Below are 20564 nucleotides of genomic sequence, written 5' to 3' on the forward strand. Positions count from 1 at the left end.
GTTAGGGTCCATGCTGGGCGTAGAGCCTGCTTAAGATTCTCTTCCTCTCCTTCTGCCCCTCTCCCCATAGCTTGTGTGCTCTCTCTCTCTCTTAAAAAAAAAAAAAAAAAAAAAAAAGGAAGGAAATACTGATACTTATACCATCATGGATACATCCTACAGACATTATGCAAAGCATAAGAAGCTAGACAGAAAAGATTTCATATTACATTCTATTGGTATGATGACCTAGAAATAATTTATTGAATTAGAAGTTAAAAAGATTGTCTGAAGAAATAACAAATGTTGGCGAGGATGTGGAGAAAGAAGAACTCTCTACACTGTTGATGGGAATGCAAATTGGTATAGCCACTGTGGAGAACATGGAAACTCTTCAAAATATAAATCATATAAATGCTATATGATCCAATAATACCTCTATTGGCTCTTTACTTAAAGGAAACAAAAACACTAGTTTGAAAAGATATGCACTCTTATGTTTATTGTGCAATTATTTACAACAGCCAAGATATGAAAGCAACCTAAATATCCAGCCACTGATGAATAGATAAAAAAGATGTGATACACGTGCATGCACAAACACACACACACGGAAATATTACACAGTTATTAAAAAGATGAGATCTTGCCATTTGCAGCAACATGAATTCACCTAGAGGGTATTATGCTAAGTGAAATAAGTCAGAGGGGCACCTGGGTGGCTCAGTCGTTAAGCATCTGACTTTGGCTCAGGTCGTGATCCCAGGGTCCTGGGATCGAGCCCCGCATCGAGCCCCACATCGGGCTCCCTGCTTGACGGGAAGCCTGCTTCTCCCTCTCTCACTCCCCCTGCTTGTGTTCCCTCTCTCGCTGTCTCTCTCTCTCTGTCAAAGAATAAATAAAATCTTTAAAAAAAAGATTTGAAAAAAAAAGAAGTCAAAGAAAGACATATCATATGATTTCACTTATCTGTGGAATCTAAAACAGAACAAATGAATAAACAAAAAGCAGAATCAGACCTATAAATGCATAGAACAAAATGATAACTGCCAGAGGGAAGGGGGATTGGAAAATGGGCAAAACTGATGAAGGAGAATAGAAGATACAGGCTTTCAATTATGAAATCAATAAGTGGGAATAAAAGGCACAACAGAGGAAATATAATAAATGATACTATAGAAGTATGGTATGGTGACAGTATGCATGGTAGTTACAATTCTGATGAGCATAGCATAACACAGAGAAGTTAAATCACAGTGTTATACACCTGAAACTAATGTAACATTGTGTGTCAACATATACTCAACTTTAAAAAAAAAATTATAGACCAAAAAAAAAAATGTTAGCTAGTGGAATTTGGGAATTTACAAGAAAGGAATAAATGAACTGGGTTTTTTGTTTTTGTTTTTGTTTAAATAAACTAAATAAAAAAAGACAGTGACCTCCAAAATAAATAAATACATACATACATACCTGCACATAACTTGATTAATCCAAATTTCCAGTGATATTCAAGTTATTAATATATTTGTAAATTTTCAGGTTCTAATTAAAAATATGCTTAACTATTTAAAGACAAATTTTTAAGAACCTGAATTTGGCACTGTGTTATTAGTTCAATGTACTAACACTTGGATTTGAAACTAATCCAGATACAATTAGATATCCTTAGATAATTTCTAGTTTACTTTAAAAAAAAAAAGCATAGTAAATACCTGAGCATTAACCAAAATGGTAACTCTAGGACTTAAAATCTTTGCCTAAATATATTATCAACAAAACAAGTCCATTAAATAAAACGGTTCCTTTGATTTAAAGAGGCAGTGTTCTATTCAACAACTGCTTTGTTATTCCCTATATGGAGTAAACAAACATTTAATGTTGGCTAAAGTATAGACTTAACAAAGATAGGAAGGACCAGAATCTAGTCTTCTTTGTTTTTTTAGGATATACTTCATGGAAGAATCTCATACTTTCCCATTGAGAATCTAGATATTGATCACAATCTAGTCCCTTGGAGATTTCCATTTTTAAAAGATAAAAGAATATAGTAGGGTGTTAGAAATGCCCTGTATCTTACTTGAGCAGTGTTGTGTAATCGTATACAATTGTCAACCCTCATAATATTGAATATTTAAGTGCTAATTTTTAACGTATGTTAATAATACCTAATTTAAAGGGAAAAAAACATGAACTTTTAAAAAAGGAACTATGTTCTAATATTCTTCTAGAACCTTATATCCAAAACTTGGTAAACTTACTCATTAGTGGATTTTCTTTAGTTAATATATGCTTACGCTTTACTTTAGTACTTAAGCACTGAAATTAACAAAACCACAGTTAAAAAACAATAAATCGATTGAATCACATTACTGAGAATAAAGGAATAACATCTTTTTTTTTCCTTTTTTAAATTTTCCAAATGAGGTTAATATAGTATCCCATATTAGATAGCATTTTTGAACAAAAATACACTGTGTAACAAAGTTATTTCCATCTTCAGTCCTATGGCTTGTAGTGAAAGTGCTTTGCTGGTGTGGTTGACTATTTAACACAACCAGTATTACTCTGTGACTGTTTTGTGCTCATTTATGCTCAAAGAATAGATTTGTTTTTTACTAGTAAATGAACTTTTTATCTGTACTCTTCAGCACCAAGTAGGCACTCTTAAGTTCCATTCAAGTTTTAGCAACCTTAAAAATCTCCATCAGTCCGTAATTGCTACACTCAAGGAGCTGAATAACTCATGAAAAGAGACCAGTGGAACATAGGCGTTGTACAGCAAAGAGCTGTGCATGTCAAGAAATATGTTTTTCAATAGTGTTTCACGGCGTTTGCTTTTATGTTTAAAATTGCTGTAGAGAACCATGTGTCTGTTTCATCTTCATTTTTGTAGATATAAAATGATCTCCACTAAAGCACTCATGATTAGAAGAATTGCATTATAACTAAATAATTTGGTGTGCCATGAAATAAGTTTAATAGCATTTGCACTTTTATCAGAAATAATGACACCCTTGTAAGTCACTGATTCACTATTTAGAAATAAAAGTCCTAAGCAGATTTTCCCAGTGAACATAGGCCTTTGGATTTTATGCTTAGATTGGTAAGATATTTAATACCTTATTTTTCTGCATTGTGTTGAAATTAACCTCCTTAATGTAAATTATAATAATTTTGTGATTTTTCACTGTACAGTATACTTTTAAAAGATCTTGAGAAAACATAAACCAGAGAATTAAAATAAAATCAACATGAAATTTAGTATTCATAGAGATTTAGCTTTTAAAATAAAGATAAAACTATTTGTTCCAATTTCTAATTGCAGATTTCAGTGTTACCTCTAAATGTGATTTTATTTTCCTTTACATCCCTCCATAACATGGTATGATGCTTTGTTAATACTCTAAAAAGGTAGAACTTAAAATTTTTGCTCTGGAGACTAGAGATCAGATTTTCAAACACTGGCGTTGATATATCACTTTTTCCTTTCATCTTATTCTTGGGAGGTAGAGTATTAGTTGCCACTGCATTGTAGACCCTATGAAGTCACTAGACCTCTGAGTGCTTGTGGTCAATCAGGCCATGATGCTGTGACTGATTGATGACTTTCTTAAGATGCTAAAACTCTGAAAATTTTAACGTCGCCTTAATAGTCCTCTGCTGTCTATTTAATAATAACACTAATGAATGCAAATCACTTAAATAATGTTCCTTTGTCCTTAAGCTTAATTCTGTCTTATGTAACCATGCAAGGACATCATCAACTCGAGGGTGGGAAATGTAATAATTGATGAAAAAAGATGAGATGATTAATTGGGAGGGCAGTTATCACCAAGGAAGAACAGAGAGATAGAAGCTATTATATTTTTCAAAATTGTTAAGAGGCAAAACAGACGAGATTGGAATAGAAAGCCATTTCTGAACAAGAGCCTGTCATTTTTATATGCAGTGTCATTTTCCAAGATAGAATATATAGTTTTACTGTGGAGTATTTCATACATTCTTTTATTCATTCACTTCATGTATTTTCGGTTTCTGTCTTAATGTATAGGTTGCCTTTTGAATAGACATTACTTAATTACATCAATTCAGAGACATAAATAAAATAATTTTTCCATTTTTAATATTTCTTAAATTAAGATCTTTTTAAATTGGCATCTATTTAATGCAGCTTCTCTTTCCAGAAAAACTTTCATTGAGTTGACAGGTTTTCTTGAAATAGCACCTTAGAAATCAAGAAGAAAGGGTCATCCAATAAGCTCATTCATTTAACAAATATTTATCAGGGCGCCTGGGTGGCTCAGTTGGTTAAGCAACTGCCTTCAGCTCAGGTCATGATCCTGGAGTCCTGGGATCGAGTCCCACGTCGGGCTCCCTGCTCAGCTGGGGGTCTGCTTCTCCCTCTGACCCTCTTCCCTCTCGTGCTCTCTGTCTCTCATTCTCTCTCTCTCAAATAAATAAATAAAATCTTAAAAAAAAAAAAAAAACTTAAAAAAAAAAAAAATATTTATCAAGCGCCCGCTCTGCCAGGAATAAGGCTAGATGCTAAGAAAGCTGTAACAAGGACAGAGAAGGTTTCAATCTTGTTAGAGTTCTTGAAGGTAAAGTAAATTATATGTATATATATAAACAATTAAATAAAATACAATCTAGTAAATTACTACTGCAGCATAATGCAGATATATTTAACATGCTATAGGATAACTGAAGAGGAAGTTAATAATTCTGGATGCGCTATTCAGAGGAGAAAGAACTCATCAAGTGGAAGGATACCAGGCAAGGGAAAGAACATATGCCAAGGCAGGGAGGTGTGAAATGTCACGGTGTGTACAGGGAATGATGAGTAGTCTACTAGAACTATTTCTCTTAAACATGAATAATGAACAGAGCACTTAAAAAGGAAAGAAATATCTTGCAAATCTGTAGTATTGACTCAAATTATTTTTATATTTTTATATACATGCTATTTCTTTTATTCTACAGCAATAAAATTCCCAAACGTGTTTATTCATTGGGAACAAAATTATGAAACCAATTAAAACCTAATTATTAACATTAATTTAAAATGATATGTGAGTGTTATCTTGGAGCATGGTGAGCAACAACGAAGCAATGAACTAGTTTTTTAACTAGTTTAATCAATGATCTGTGAATTGGATAGGGCAATCAATCTAAGTATATCTTAAAATATGACATTGTTACAATTATGACTAACAATGTCTAGTGTTTTTGAGTGCACATTTTGAATACACACACACACACTCTACACCAACTTTTTTTCCGGCAATGTCTTACTCTCCAAAACTCTTTTACGTAGCTTCACATACATTGTATGGATGGCCTCTTGCTCTCTGGTTGCCCCCCTCAGACATCTTTGCTGATTTATCCTCTTGTCCTAACTTCCAAATGTTGGGGTTCCATCCTTGGTTCTGTATACTCTATCCTTTGGTAATCTCATTTAGTCTGATGCATTTCATTTTTCTTTATATTCTGGGAACCATTATATTTTTATATCCAATCCAGTCTTGTCTCCCATACTCCAAACTCATATACTAAACTACCTACTTGACATCACCACTTGGGTGGTGAGTAGACATCTCATACTCCACACCTCCAAATCTGAATTTCTGATCTTCTCCCCAGTGTTGTTCCTTTTATATTCTTTATCATCTCAGTTAATGATAATTCCATTCTTACAAATTATTCAGAACAAAAACCTTGGAGTTTTCTTATTTTTTTTTTCTCATCTCAGATCCAAAACCTTCTAGGAGATTAAATGGGGTTAGCTTCAAAATGTATCCAGAATGGGGCACCGGAGTGGCTCAGTCGATTAAGCGGCCAACTCTCGATTTCGGCTCAAGTCATGATCTCAGCGTGCTGGGATCGGGCCCCACGGCTGCCTCTGTGCTCAGTGGGGAGTCTGCTCCCTCTCCCTATGCCCCTGTCCCCCCACAAATAAATACACAAATCTTTAAAAAAAGGTATCCAGAATGAAGCCTGCTCTCACAGCTTTCAAATGTTATTACTCTTGCCAAGCCACCATGATGCCTTGTCTGTATTTTTGCAATAGCCTCCTGTTCAGTCTTCATTCTTCTGTGCTTACTTTCCTGTAAGCCATCACAATGTATTCTCAAGAAAGCTGCCAGCGTGTTTATTTTATTATGTGAGTTATCGTGCCACTCCTCTAATTAAAAAAAGAAAGGCTTTCTTTTTTTTCTGAGTAAGAGTCAAAATTCTGACAATGGCTTATGAAGCCCCACATGATCTGCCCCCTAGTTCTTCATGTTACCGTGTATGCTGGTACTGTGCCTAGGATATTTGACACACAGAGTGGAGTATTAAGACTTGCCTCCTCTATTCAACAGAGCATGCTCAGTAACAATCGTGAAATGAAATGAGTAATCTTAAAGGCCAAAAAAGAAACCAAAACAGTGAAATGTTTCTATTATTGAACTTCTTGTGTGTGTAATACATGTATCTATACAAGTATATACATATATATATATATATATCATGCCAGTATATATAAAGAATTGAAAAAATAAAACAAGTGTTCAGTACAAAAAAGCATTACTTCTAAATTGTATTAATACATTTTTTGAAAATAAAGAAGAAATATACCAACATTTTAGTTACAACAATAAGTAATAACATTTTGTTTTCTAGTTTTAACTTCTACAAATTTGCAATGACAGTCCAAACTAATTTTCTTTGTATATTCATGCTCAGGAGACAATATAAATGTATTTGTTGGTCTATCTGTGCTCATATTTGGTGAAAGAACACTTTTATTAGTTTTAATTTCAAAAATTTTCACATAAAACAAAAGATACACACAAAAACAGGAGAAATTCTTAACATGAGACTAAATCTGAAAGAACAAAAATTCCATTTCACAATAATTTCCAGAAAATTTACAAATGCATAAAAACAACAAGTAGTTCATTGAATGGCAGAGGGGAAGTAAATCAAATGTGGTTTATTTATACCCATATCATTCATGTTTATATCTAACCTACTGTTTGAGTGCAGAGATACGTAATACCACAGGGGTTGGAGATATGAACTGTGCCTAAAGTGGGTTCACATGATCTAAAACTTCACAGATGGAAATGAACTCTCTTGAAAGGAATACTTATGGATGGCTCCGAGACTGACAGTATAATAAAATTATGTAAATTAATGTAGAATACAATTTTTTTCTTTTTAAAGACAAATTCTAAAACATGACCATTTGCAATAATAAAACATTAAAATTCAAAAATAACCAAAGCAGTTGTTTAGAACTTAGACAGACCAAGAATTTTTTCAGGGAAGGTATTTTTCACTGACACTAGTCAGAATGACCTGCACCCTAGTGTATTTTTCCCATGCTCTAGCCTTGCTAGGCTCCTGGATTATGGGATAATAATAAGAAAACTGAGATTAATGTACTTTAGTAGAATTCTTTGGATACATTTACAGAAGTCAAGTTCTGCTTCGCTGCACTTCTACTTTGGCTGAATCTTTGATATACAATAAATACACTCTGTAACTGGTGGTTGGTTAATACAAGAAAACCTTTAAAGTGTGAAAATATTTCCCAGCCTTTTATATAGGGCAGGGGTCAACAAACTATGGCTCACAGGTCAAATCTGGCCTGCCACTAGTTTTTGTAAATAAAGTTTTATTGGAACACAGCCATGCTGATTCATTTGCCTATTATCTATGGCTACTTTTAAGCTTCGGTGGCAGAATCGAGTAGTTGAAACAAATATCAAATTGGCTGCAAAGCCTGAAATTTTTACTATCTGTCCCTCTACAGAGGAAGTTTGCAAACATCTTCTCTATTACATTTGTGTACAAGAATTGGGTGTTAAACTTTATAATGAATTTATTTATTGAACTGTGTTAATGAGCAACAAAAGCAAATAAAATTGATCTAGTTTGGCTAAGATGTATGCAGCAAGCGATTTACTATCAGAGAAAAGTGTGATTGAGGCAACAGTGTTTTTTAACAGGATTGTGAAGTCAGCAGAGAAAAGATGTTTATATCCATGGAGTGAGATTATGAAACATTAACTCTGAGTTTGCATTAATATTGGAAACAAAACAGCATTTATAGAGAAGGAATGATTGAAGTGTTAGCATCCGTGCAAGGTAGAGTAACAGGAAATAATTTATCATGAGATGATTTATAACTTCACTTTACAGAGACAGTTATTTTCATGGTACAAATACTTCATATCTGGAAATGATTGTAACAAATGTGATTTTTTTTCCTTCAGCATAAGTTGTATGACCTGCTTCACAAGTTCAGTGCTACAAATATGGTTGAATATTGTACTTGTCCAATTAATTGCATGAGTTATCACCTGTACACTTGAGCAAAAAGCTTAATACCAACGTTTTGAGGTTTCCTCAACATCCAGAATTGCTATGGGTTTGGAGGCTTTCTTAGTGTCAAGAACATATAGATGGATAGCTGGGAACTCAGTACCCCAGAGGTGCCCATTTTCAAATGCCCCTAGTTCCTATTGTTGCCCTTGTCCCTGAATATAAAGCTTCAGTCTCCTCTGGGCCCTGGATGAGCCTCTGAGTCTTGCCTTCTTTCTTCCCAGGAGGCTTCTTGGATTCTTTAAGTTGAGGTTATTTGTTCCATGAGATTCATTTATCATTACCAAAGGACAATTGGTTGGGGCAGCTTCAGTCAGATTGTGGAAGGCTGACTGCTCCCTAGTCTCAGAAGGATGATTACTTGCCATACATTTACATGACTGAGAGGGTCACTTAGTTGACTCCTAGAAAGAAAATCATTTCCAAGGTCATCCTGTGCCCACCTTGGCAATAAGTGGGCTACAGCTTCTTGTTTCTAAAATAATATTTAACATCTACCTCACAGGTATTAACCTGGAAAAATTTCTGGACCAAGCAGCTTTTAGTTGGTGTTGTAAGGCTTTTCTAGACACTGAAGGCTGGAACTGTCTAATAAGAACCTGCAGTCAATGAGAATAGACAAATCAGTTAAGGCATTTGACTGTAGGAAGAAGGGGGAAAGGAAGTCAGGGGCTACAAGAGGATTTGGAATGAGAATGCACATTTATTTATTTATTATGTGAAGGAAATGGGTGTTTTTAAAAATATTTTTTTAGGAAGAAAAATATGAGCTTAATTTAAGATGAGGATAAATTAGAGAGGGAAACTTTTAAGTTTAAGAATGGTAACAGATGGTGGACAATTTTTGTGAAGGGAGCTAGGATTTCTGGAGCATAGGTAGAAGAATCCTGGAAGGATCATTCAAAATGACTTAAATTTACATTCAAATACATTTCTAATGTTCACTCATATTTTTATAGATCTTCATGTAGCGGAAGGATTTAATTTATTTCATGGTGTTTTGTAAATAGAACTGAAGACCCCTGGGAGGAGTTATGAGGAATCAAAACTTGGGAGAACTTTTTTCCCCCCAAAATAAGAATAGTTTTTGTTATTTCCCCTGATATTATATAAGTAATGCGTGATAATAACTTTAACACATGAAGGAAAGTATGGATAGGAAAATTTTAAAACTTTGAAGTCCCAATATAAAAAGTCTTTGTTGCTAACTTTCCGTACTGCTTTCTCTATATATATCCCCATACATACAGGGGAGGTAAATGACATCATATCATACATGGTATTTTCATCAGCATAATTTTAAAAATAGCCTTAAAAATGTGGCTCACGTTTCTTTTCCTCATTTCCTTGCACTTTGTAACCTTACCTGTCCCCAACCCAGATAACCACTATTAATATCATATGTCTGTCTGAAACTTAGAATCATTTTAGTAGTATCACTGCCATATTCTACTTTCCTGGGATATAATTGAGGAAATCTTACACTATACCATTATTTCCTTGTAAGTTACTTTGTTTATTTTTGCCTGAATGTCACAAAATTTTCTCTGGAACTTTACTAGGATATGCCTATGTGTGCTTTTGGGGAGGGAAAAAGTCTTGCCTGGAACTAGCCTTTTTGTGATGAAAAATTAAATCTTTCTTTAGGAGTTTTTTTTATTATTATCTTTTGGATTTCTGTCTCTTCTTTATGAGTTAATGTGTTTCCCTCTTGTATGTCTTGTATTTGCATTTTCTGTCTCCTGGATTTTTCATAACCTTCTCATTGTTCTATTTCCCCTAGTTATTTTCATCTTTTTACATGTTTACTGTGTTTTGAGATATACCTTTCTTCTCAGGAGTGAACAACATTTTGTCTTCTAGTTCCTGGAGTTCTTAAGTCTTTATGCTGGATTTTTTATTTGGGGGGGGGGTTTCCTTCTCTCTTTCCTTCTTTCCATCCATGCACCAAAAGACATGGAGGAAACTTAAGTGCATATAATTAGGTGAAAGAAGCCACTCTGAGGCTACATACTGTCTGATTCCAACCATTTGACATTCTGGAAAAGGCAAAACTGTAGGGGTAGTTTGTTGTTGTTTTTTCCCTTCCTCCCTCACTTCCTCTTTTTCTCCCTTTCTTCCTCCCTCCCTTCCAACTTTCCTTCCTTTGTTTTTTCCCCTGTTTGAGGAAGCTGTTACCCTTCTTTGCCAGTGTTGCTTTACTATGAGTACTCTAGTACTATTTCCCCCTTTCCCAAGCTCTAAAGTGTGCCTACTCAGGTCTTTGATGAAGCTTGCAGCAGGTTGAGGTAGTGAAAAGTCTCAAGAGGAAACAAACCAACACAGAAGGTGGATCAGCACTGTCTTCTGCTGCTTGGTAACGTGCCAGCTCATAGGCTCTTTGTCCCTGATTGAGCAGCCTGTAAGCTTTCAGGGCTTTTTGGTCTCGGGGCTTAGACCACTTTCATGCTCAGGGATAGGACAGAACTCAACCTATTTGAGCAGCTTTCAGAGCAGCTCTTACCAAGCCGAGGAGACGTAGCAGGTGCTCCTTTCAGGGAGAGGGTGGCCAGGTTTGGTCATGCAGGATCATGACCTGAGCTGAAGGCAGGCGCTTAACTGACTGAGCCACCCAGGCGTCCCAGTCTATAATTTTTTTTAAAAGATGATTTTTTAAAGTGGTTTTAGCTTCACAGTGGAATTGAGAGGAAGGTACATAGTTCACATTTTTCCTACCCCCTCGGCCCGCAAACATACATAATCTTCCCTATTATCAACATCTTCTACCAGTGTGATACATTCGTTACTATTAATGGCCTACACTGATGCATTGATAGTTATCCAGGTCCATAGTTTGCATTATGGTTCACTCCTCATGTTGTACGTTCTTTGGATTTGGACAAATATGTAATGACATCCATTGTTATAGTATCATACAGAGTATTTTCACTGCCCTAAAAATTCTCTGTGCTCCACCTATTCACTACCCTCTCAACCCCTCGAAACCACTGAACTTTTTATTGTCTCTAGAATTTTGCCATTTTCAGAATGTCATATGGTGGGAATCATACAATGTGTGATCTTTTCAGAGGGCTTCTCTCACTTAGTAATATCCATTTAAGTTTTCTCTATGTCTTTTCATAACTTGATAGTTGAGTTCTTTTAGTGTTGAATAATATTCCGTTATCTGGATGTACCACAGTTTATGATCCACTTGCCTACTAAAAGACACCTTGGTTGTTTCCAAGTTTGTAAGAATGAATAAAACTGCTGTAATATTTTTGTGTGGACGTCAAATTTCAACTCCTTTGAGTAAATACCAAGGAACTATGTGCAGATTTTTGTGTGGACATCAAATTTCAGCTCCTTTGAGTAAGTACCAAGGAACATGATAACTAGATGGTATGATAAGAGTATGTTGAGTTTCATGAGAAATTACCAGTGTTCCACAGTGGCTGTACCATTTTGCATTCTCACTAGCAATGAATGAGACCTGTTGCTCCATACCCTCACCAGCATTTGATGGTGTTAGTGTTCTGGATTTTGGCCATTCTGATTGGTGTGTAGTCTTAGATTTTTGATGATGATCTCTCATGGATGCCATAGAATCAGCTCCTCAGTTAAGAAGCAAGTAGTCCAAGAACATTATAGCACTTTCCAATTCTATGTCTCTATTTGAGCACTAGATTCAATCCTTTATTTTTACTTCCTAGATTCTCTTCATTTTATTGCTTTTTGTAAAATTATGAAAAATAATCTTATTTTTTTAAAAAAGACTGTATTTATATGAGAGAGAGAGAGCATGAGCAGCGGGGGTAGGGGCAGAGGGAGAGGGAAAAGCAGACTCCCCACTGAGCAGGGAGCCTGACATGGGGCTTGATCCCAGGACCCTGAGATCAATGACCTGAGCTGAAGGCAGATGCTTAACTGCCTGAGCCACCCAGGTGCCCCAAAATAATCTTATTTTTACAGGCACAATTTTTCATACAAATAAGGCATTTTTCTAGAAATCACACAATTTTATTATAGAATCAGTATTTAACTTAGAACTATAAAACCAACTTGTTTTAGAACTCTAACATTGCTACTAGAAAACAAGTATTAATTTAAGAGAAAGCAAGATTCAAGTATATTGTAGTGAGGCTTTTTTCTCTTCTACCTTTTTAAATTGTAGCGAACACAGATTCATGGTTCAAAAAAAGTAAAAATAAATGATATATAATGAAATGTATTTCATTATAAACCCAGAACAATAATCCCTGCCCTTAGAAGCAACCTCTCTTAAGAAACTTACCATATAATTCAATTGTATACTAAAGCAGAGCTTTTAAGAGATTTGATTACAAAATATTTTTGCAAATATTTATATACTGTATTACATCCATGCTCCAAAAGCAAACAAACAAAAACCTCAATAAATCCTCCTTGCTCTCTGAATTACATTCAGACTCTTTTTGCTTAGCATTTAAAATCTCCACCATCTGACCTTAATTTATCTTTTCAGCATATCTCCAAAGTACTTTAAATGGATGTATTGTAAGCATCAAACTGAATATTCTATGAAGCTATTCATGTTTTTTTAATCTGTTGAAATCCCTTCTCTTTAACTCAGCTTTCAAATGCCTTAAGCTCCATAAAGTATACTGGATACCATAAGGAGATTGTGTTTTCCCCTTTTATGAATACTTATAATACAAATGAGTGTATATTATATAAATGAATGAATACATCTTTAACAAGGCATTACATATAATAGTTTCTTGTGTTATCTTTATATTTATGGTTATATTTACCCTTTAATAGGTTATAAACTTTCAGAGGTAAAAACCCTCAAAAGGGTCCCGTTATTATATAATTTCAACACCTACTTAGAGTAAACACAACATACATTTATATTTGACATACACAATAAAGACTAAAATTTTCACTTCAACTCTTCCTTGGGGAGCAAATTTCCCCAAAAAAACTGACCAGCAAATGAGCAAACAGTGCCTGCTTTATATGCCTTTGTTAGGAGCTTCTAAAGTGGTACACAGATTCTGCCTCTTTCTGGGATGACTAGAACAGTTCGGAGAGATACAAAATATTGTGAGACATCAATTTGAAAAGGGTCATTTTGATTTTGTGATGGTTTATTAAAAACTATTGATTTTTAAAAATCTGTTTTTAGTACTCACTATTTCTCAATTTATTTTTTTTTTAAATATTCATCAAAAGGGGTGCCTGGGTGGCTCAGTCGTTAGCATCTGCCTTCGGCTCAGATCGTGATCCCGGGGTCCTGGGATCGAGCCCTGCATCAGGCTCCCTGCTTCTCCCTCTCCCACTCCCCCTGCTTGTATTCCCTCTCTCGTTGTCTCTCTGTCAAATAAATAAAATCTTTAAAAAAAAATATTCATCAAAAGATGACATTTTAAAGAAACATACCTTGAAATAAAAATAGGCAATTTCATAATTTTCTGTATTTGTCTGGCATATGGAAGTTTTTAGGAACAGGTAGCTAATTTATTCATGTAAGGCATATGGTATTTGGAAATTGTTTTAACTCTCTCACTGACCTTTCATTTTCACTTACCGTCACTCTGAAAACTTTAGGTAATTATCTTTTTTGTCTAACTTTTTACAGTCCTAAAATTAAGCAGAGTTTTGTATTTTTCTCTTCTAAGCTTTGTCTCTTTTTCACTAATATGAGTAGAAGCAAATGCGTAAGGCATCCCTTCAGAAGAAGCAGGGAGGATGGGGAAACTCTGAGTTACCAGTTACTAGTTAGTATTTGGTATTTTGTGTTGAAAGATAATAGAGGGTTCTAGAGGGGAGGGGGGTAGGGGGATGGGTTGGCCTGGTGTTGGGTATTAAAGAGGGCACGTACTGAATGGAGCACTGGGTGTTATGCACAAACAATGAATCATGGAACACTACATCAAAAACTAATGCTGTAATGTATGGTGATTAACATAACATAGTAAAATTTAAAAAAAAGAAAGATAATAGACTTTGAAGATAGACTACTGCACTGCTCACTGACTATATGCTTTTTTTAAATATTTTCTTAATTTGCCCACCTTATTTTTTAATTTTATAGAAGTTACAAACATACATAAAAGTAGAGAGAATGAATATAATACATAATAGAATAAGCCCCCATGTATCATTCACCCAACATCACCAGCAATAGTTTTTCATTCTTGTGTTATGTACATCTTCCAATTTTTCTCCCAATGTCCAGATTTTAAAACAAGTCTCGACTTGTCATCTCACGTTTAACTATTCAGTGTGAGCCTCTAATGTGCTTTTTAAAAAGTCAGGGACTTCTCTGAGTCTTCATCTGTTTACTAGTAAAATATTTTATATGGTTTAGTGAGATTTAAGATACTTAAAGATACACAGTGAAAGCACTACGTCTGACACATGTAGGTAAATACTGATGGACTATTATCTGCCTTTTCTACTAGAAAAGTTGCTCTTTGTGGTAAAGCAAAGGATTTCAGTTAGCGTGACTATTAATCACCAAACAAAAGCTATACTGAATTCATTATTCTTTTCATTTTGTTATTTTAGGTTTAGCCGTGGTATTCGTTTCTCTTGGGCTATTCAGACTCCAGTCTCTTTTCCGTGCAAACAAGCAAGGTATGGAAGGACTGGTTATATATGGAATGTCAAATATAGTCATGGTCCAACGATTGCAAGCCAGTTAGTCCTATCACCAGGTGTTCAGTTTTGGTTTGGATGACTACATTTGGAATGCTGTAGATTCCCTCAAAAGGAAGTTTGACAGGATGGACAGGATCTTGTCCCTTTCGGTTTTGTTTAGATGCTTCTGTAGTAATCAACTCATAACCACGGCTTTATTGGCACAATTCTCTAACCAAGCAAATGAAGCTACTAAGCATATACTTAAATCATTTCAAAAAATAATAGAATTCTCAGAATGAACCTCTTAGTGAAGCAACATTAGATTATCTATATCTATAAAAAATGTTATATTCTTATATATAAATATCTATGAGTATACATCTAATATATATATATATATATATATATATATATCCCTGACTTAGATTTTCCAAGAACATTTCAAATCTCATTCAATTGAATCCAAGGTAATATGATTACAGTTTTATCTTCAACTTTCTCCTGTTTTTTGGCATTTATTATAAATAATCAGTGTAGTGTTAGGATAGTTTCAATATGTTTTTTCATGGTGTTATGGCCCCTAAATCCACAAAAACAGAAATCGTCTTCTTGTTTCCATTGGAATTCCCAAAGAAGCCTAACACATGAAAGATAAATGTAAGAATGCAAGTATGCCATCATAATAGCAGCTTGAGTGCTCAATATTCTAATTCAAACTCTGACAAAACTAGACCATGTTTACCACTTAAGCTCATGATCTGAGATGAAGCCTCTTACCATCCATTAAAACTTACATTCACATCTTGAGATCCTACTACTTTCTGGTAGTAGGTAGAGAACTAATAAGTACTGCAGCATGGTATGGAAACTATCTCTATGATAACCACTCTCAACCTTGCATGTAGAGGTAGAACAAGAGAGAGGGAATCTACAAGGCCCATTGTAAGTCCTGAACCAACTTACTCACTCGGGTCCATAAAAGAAGGAGCTAAGTATGGGTTTATACATTTTGCAACATGGTGACTACACCTACTAATAACTGTGGTTTATTAGATGACTCTAAATCAATTCACCGATTTACCTACACTTTCCTGATTTGTACATATGTGTAGAACGGAAAGAGTGGGGTTTGGGTAAGGAAGTTAACTTTCTACCCTTCCCAAATGTTCCAAAGTCTTAAGATTATTTAAGTGGGGATAACATTGTATAGATCATCAGTGTTTTCTTTCTTCTCTTTCATACACACTATTTTAGAAGAGGGAATGAATGATTTTTAAGTTTGCTTATATTTTTGACTAGTAAAGAATCATCTTTCCTATTTGTTAGGAGTCAACATAACTCAGGTGTAATTATCAGGCACCAAGAGCCACGTGATTTTCATGTCACCTCTAGAAGCTAGTATAATGCCCAGATTTATAAATTAGAAATTTATAAAAGAGTCTCATGCTCCAAATGAATAAGCTGTCCTGAGTCTGTGTGTTGTAGACTGAGTATCACCACCCTGGGATATTATTTCCATTATATGGTTAGCTCTTCAAAATTCTAACTACTTTATTGAGCAATATCAAGTCCTTCTTTTCATATTCAATGTCATTTTCTGGGATTGAATTGAATAATAACCATTATTCATAATTCCATTAATTACCTACTTTGACTAAAAAAGCCTCATTGCAGCTGCTAATGGATCTCCTTTCAGGGCTTGTTAACATGGCACCTCAAATGAAGCACTCAAGATGCACATCTAACCTTCCTAGTATTGAATATGCCCATTAATAATACTTTTAACCTCTGGTGGGGAAAGTAGGAGATGCTGGAATTGATATACATTTATGTTTAATCATCAAAACTTCATAGAGCTCCATAAATTTTGTTCTTATTCATATCCAAATGGAACTGCCTTTTTTTCAGTATATTCTTTTAAAAGGAATAGGGTAATGATGACATACTTCTCAACAGACTGTTAAAACATATTATGAAAGATATGAAAGTAAACCATGGCCACAATACTCAGAAAGCTGAAATATTGTATTTCCTGAGGGGGTAAGACAAACTTTATATAATCCCAAAAGAAAAACTTCCAAAAATATCCATCATGATAATTATATTCACAGCTTTTTTTTTTTTTTTCTTTTCCTTACCTATGATTAGTGAACTCCTACTTTTTCAGGGGAGAAAAGATTTTTTGCTGATATTTTCTTCTTCTTATGCTACTTTATCTATGCATGCTTCATTAGGCAAAACTTTATTCCATATTTATTCTGGGAACAATCTTGTGAATAAAAGCTAGAAATGCAATATGGAGAATATGCAAGCAACTCTCTCTTTTTTTCTTTATGGAATTTAATTAAATCAGCTGAAAAAGAGTAAAGACTTTCAAAGCCAATGGAGTGTCAGTATTGTGTGCAGCCTCCAGAATGGTGCAGACCTAGATTTGAAACTTATTTCTACCAAAAGCTACCTAGATCTATCTTAAGTAGGTCACTTTATCTCTGAGTCTCAGTTTCCTGATGAATTTAAAAAAGGTGTATTAATTCCAACCTTATACATTGTTATCAGGATTGACTGAGATAATTATTTAAAGATGTTAAGAGCATTATGTGATCCCTGACATATAAATGGCTCTCCATAAAGGACAACTAACATCTTGGCACACAGTAGGTGATCAATATGTACTTGCTTGATGATAGAATACAGTATCTTTTCTAGGAAACCAAGACTGAAAGGAAATTTTCAACTTGCCTTTTCACATTGTACAGAATATGTGGGAAAAAATGTAAAGACTTGTTTCTTGCTTGGTGCTTCCCATTGCTGCAGTCTTATGCGTTGAGCACCTACAAACTTTAGCAAGGTTTTCAGTAACACCATTACTAATCTTCGTTAGTTTCATATTGCCTGTGGTAGAAAAGACTCCAATAACCGTCGTTGAGATCAGCTTTCTTAAGCGGATCTTACATTGTGGTGGAGGGGCTTATAATGAATTTTTTTAATCTCTTCTTCAAACTAGGTGTTCTTTGCTGTTATCAATAAAATACTGGTTTTAAGAAAATAGGAGCAAAAATTAAATTAGTGAATTGTAAGGTTTATTAGCAAATCTTAAAGAAACAAAATGATAACCACAATCAGACTAACTAATATATCCATCACCTCACATAAACATTACTCCCTATTCCAACCTCCCCTCCCCCGTCACAAAGTTTATCTACCCTCTTAGCAAATTTCAAGTATATAACACAGTATTGTTAATATAGCACCATGCTGTTCTTCAGATCCCCAGAATTTATTCATCTTGCATAGCTGAAACTTTGTACCTTTTGACCAGCACTCCCCATTTCCCCCTCCATCCAGCCTCTGAAAAACCGCCATCCTACTCTCTACTTCTAGGAGTTTGACTACTTAAGATTCCAAATATAAGTGAGATCATTTCACAATGTTTACATATATCAAAATATCAAGTTGTACACCTTAAATATATGCAATTTTTATTTGTCAATTATAACTCAGTAAAGCTGACAAAATAAAATGGGACCCACTGAAAATCATGAATAAGATCTGAGAATTATTTTTTATGTAAATTTTATTTACACACGTTACTACCTTTTAATCAGTTAAGCAGTTGCCTATTTAAAGCATTGAATACAGGTAATAGAGACTTGTGCATTATATTCCTGTAATGTGATTTAGGAAGCTCTCCGGCAAGGCAGAGCCAATCAAGAAGGACTTGTGGTGATTCTTTGCATTTTCAAGGAAAAGGCCTAACCTTGGACTTAATTGACAGATCATTAAAACCTATTGGCATTTCTAGGGCGCCTGGGTGGCTCAGTTGGTTAAGCGACTGCCTTCGGCTCAGGTCATGATCCTGGAGTCCCTGGATCGAATCCCGCATCGGGCTCCCTGCTCAGCAAGGAGCCTGCTTCTCCCTCTGACCCTCCCCCCTCTCATGTGCTCTCTCTCTCTCATTCTTTCTGTCTCAAATAAATAAATAAAATCTTTAAAAAAAAAAAAACCTATTGGCATTTCTTGAGAAACAGCATATCCTCTTGATTTGAGAGTTTATAAATAAGATGATTTTCAAATAATTTCTTTTCTTCTACATCCAAGCTGATCTGAAACAGTAAAAATTTATCACCATGTATGTTTTACTTAAAACAACTCTCAAGAAAACTGAAATACGAGGATTTAAAAAACCCGATTTTCAGAATGTTGCAAATGGCTGCTTTTCAGTCTTTTAGAGCTGCAGTATTTACTTTGCAACCTTTTTTTCTGGCCCTTTACTTCACGACATCTGGTAAACTTTACTGATAATCAAGGCTGAATAACTTATAACATCTACAATCAGTATGTAATCAAATCCGATGAAAAAAACATTTACACATGTTTATTTAATTCCTATATATATAGATAGATAGATAGATAAATTTTTGAAATGAACTGTTTGAAAGTCCTGCTATTTAACATCTTATCTTGTAGTTCTGGAACTAGAAAAGTTCTTTTGGGTGTTGGTGTCCTGGCATGAATGGGCATATTCAAAATTAATGCGGTATTAATGATGGCAATTAAATCCAGGTCTTTATGTTGTATTGTTTGTCCTTTCCTTGAATCTGATACTGATTAGGGGGTTACTATGGATATTTGTAGAAAAATCTGCATTCTGAGGAGTCACTTCTAAATAGTTGGCATCCAAAATGTTACTAAATGAAAATTAATTGCTTTTCATAAAAAAAGGACATTTTACAACATTGTGTAATCATATTAAAACAATGACTGGCCTCACTAATGGAAATTAAATGTGATCCTGGGTGTTCTGGCAGTGTGGCCTGGGAAACAGGTTTGCATGTAAAAGTGCAATTTCTATCCCCTGAGCAGATTTTGATTCTCAAAATAATTAGTTCTGTCAAATAATTAATTTTGTTGACAAGACTAAGTTGAGAATATACAACCTCCCTCACATATATTATAATTATTTGGAACGACAAGACGGTATCAAACAATAATCTTCAATTCTGGGTGTCAAACTTGATCACATCATTTCTTTTAGTACTTCTGAGGTTCATGTTCATAACCTTGAATGGAACACATAACTCATTCTCTATAATGCCATTTATATATGGAATATTTATTGTAGTCACTGAATCTGCTTTGTGTTTGTGTGTAAGGAAAGGTTTTTACAAAACATGCAGTTTGCCAAGAGGTAACTTTTAAGCCTGTATTCAGATTTTAATATATTATTTTCTTTTTTTAAATATACTATTTTCTAAAGCTATTTAAAACGGTACAGTTATGTAAATTGTTGTGCTTTTGCTTTCCAAAGTTAGATAACATTTTAAAAATACATACTTCTTACCCTTCAAATGTCATTTCACATCCAATTTAACTTTCTCCTTAGATGATTTAGAACACTAGAAATAATGAGTCATGTCAATATGTACTCACAAATGAACACAATTTATGTATTAGCTACTATAATTTTATATAAAACTGTGAAACTTTGTTGATATTCTAATTAAAGTCATCAAAATACTTCCTATTTAACATTATTTTGTAAGTCCATGGTCAAGAAAATAATCATAAACATAATATATTTCAGAATGATCATTTCC

General features: G+C 34.4%; 1 protein-coding gene across 12 annotated transcripts in view; it reads left to right on the plus strand.

The window, feature by feature from the left end:
• Positions 1–20564, plus strand: part of RALYL (RALY RNA binding protein like) — an 817889-nt gene that overhangs the window by 274458 nt on the left and 522867 nt on the right. For 6 of the 12 annotated variants that reach the window (XM_032421703.1, XM_032421704.1, XM_032421698.1 and 3 more), the window contains one exon: positions 14893–14961. The exons of the other annotated variants lie outside the window; for them this stretch is intronic. The gene's annotated coding sequence lies outside the window, so the exon portion shown is untranslated. Of the gene's footprint in view, positions 1–14892; positions 14962–20564 lie in introns of those variants that run through there. 12 annotated transcript variants of the gene reach the window in all.

Source organism: Phoca vitulina, unplaced genomic scaffold (assembly GCF_004348235.1).
Source record: "Phoca vitulina isolate PV1807 unplaced genomic scaffold, GSC_HSeal_1.0 scaffold25, whole genome shotgun sequence".
Classification (NCBI taxonomy): Eukaryota; Metazoa; Chordata; class Mammalia; order Carnivora; family Phocidae; genus Phoca; species Phoca vitulina.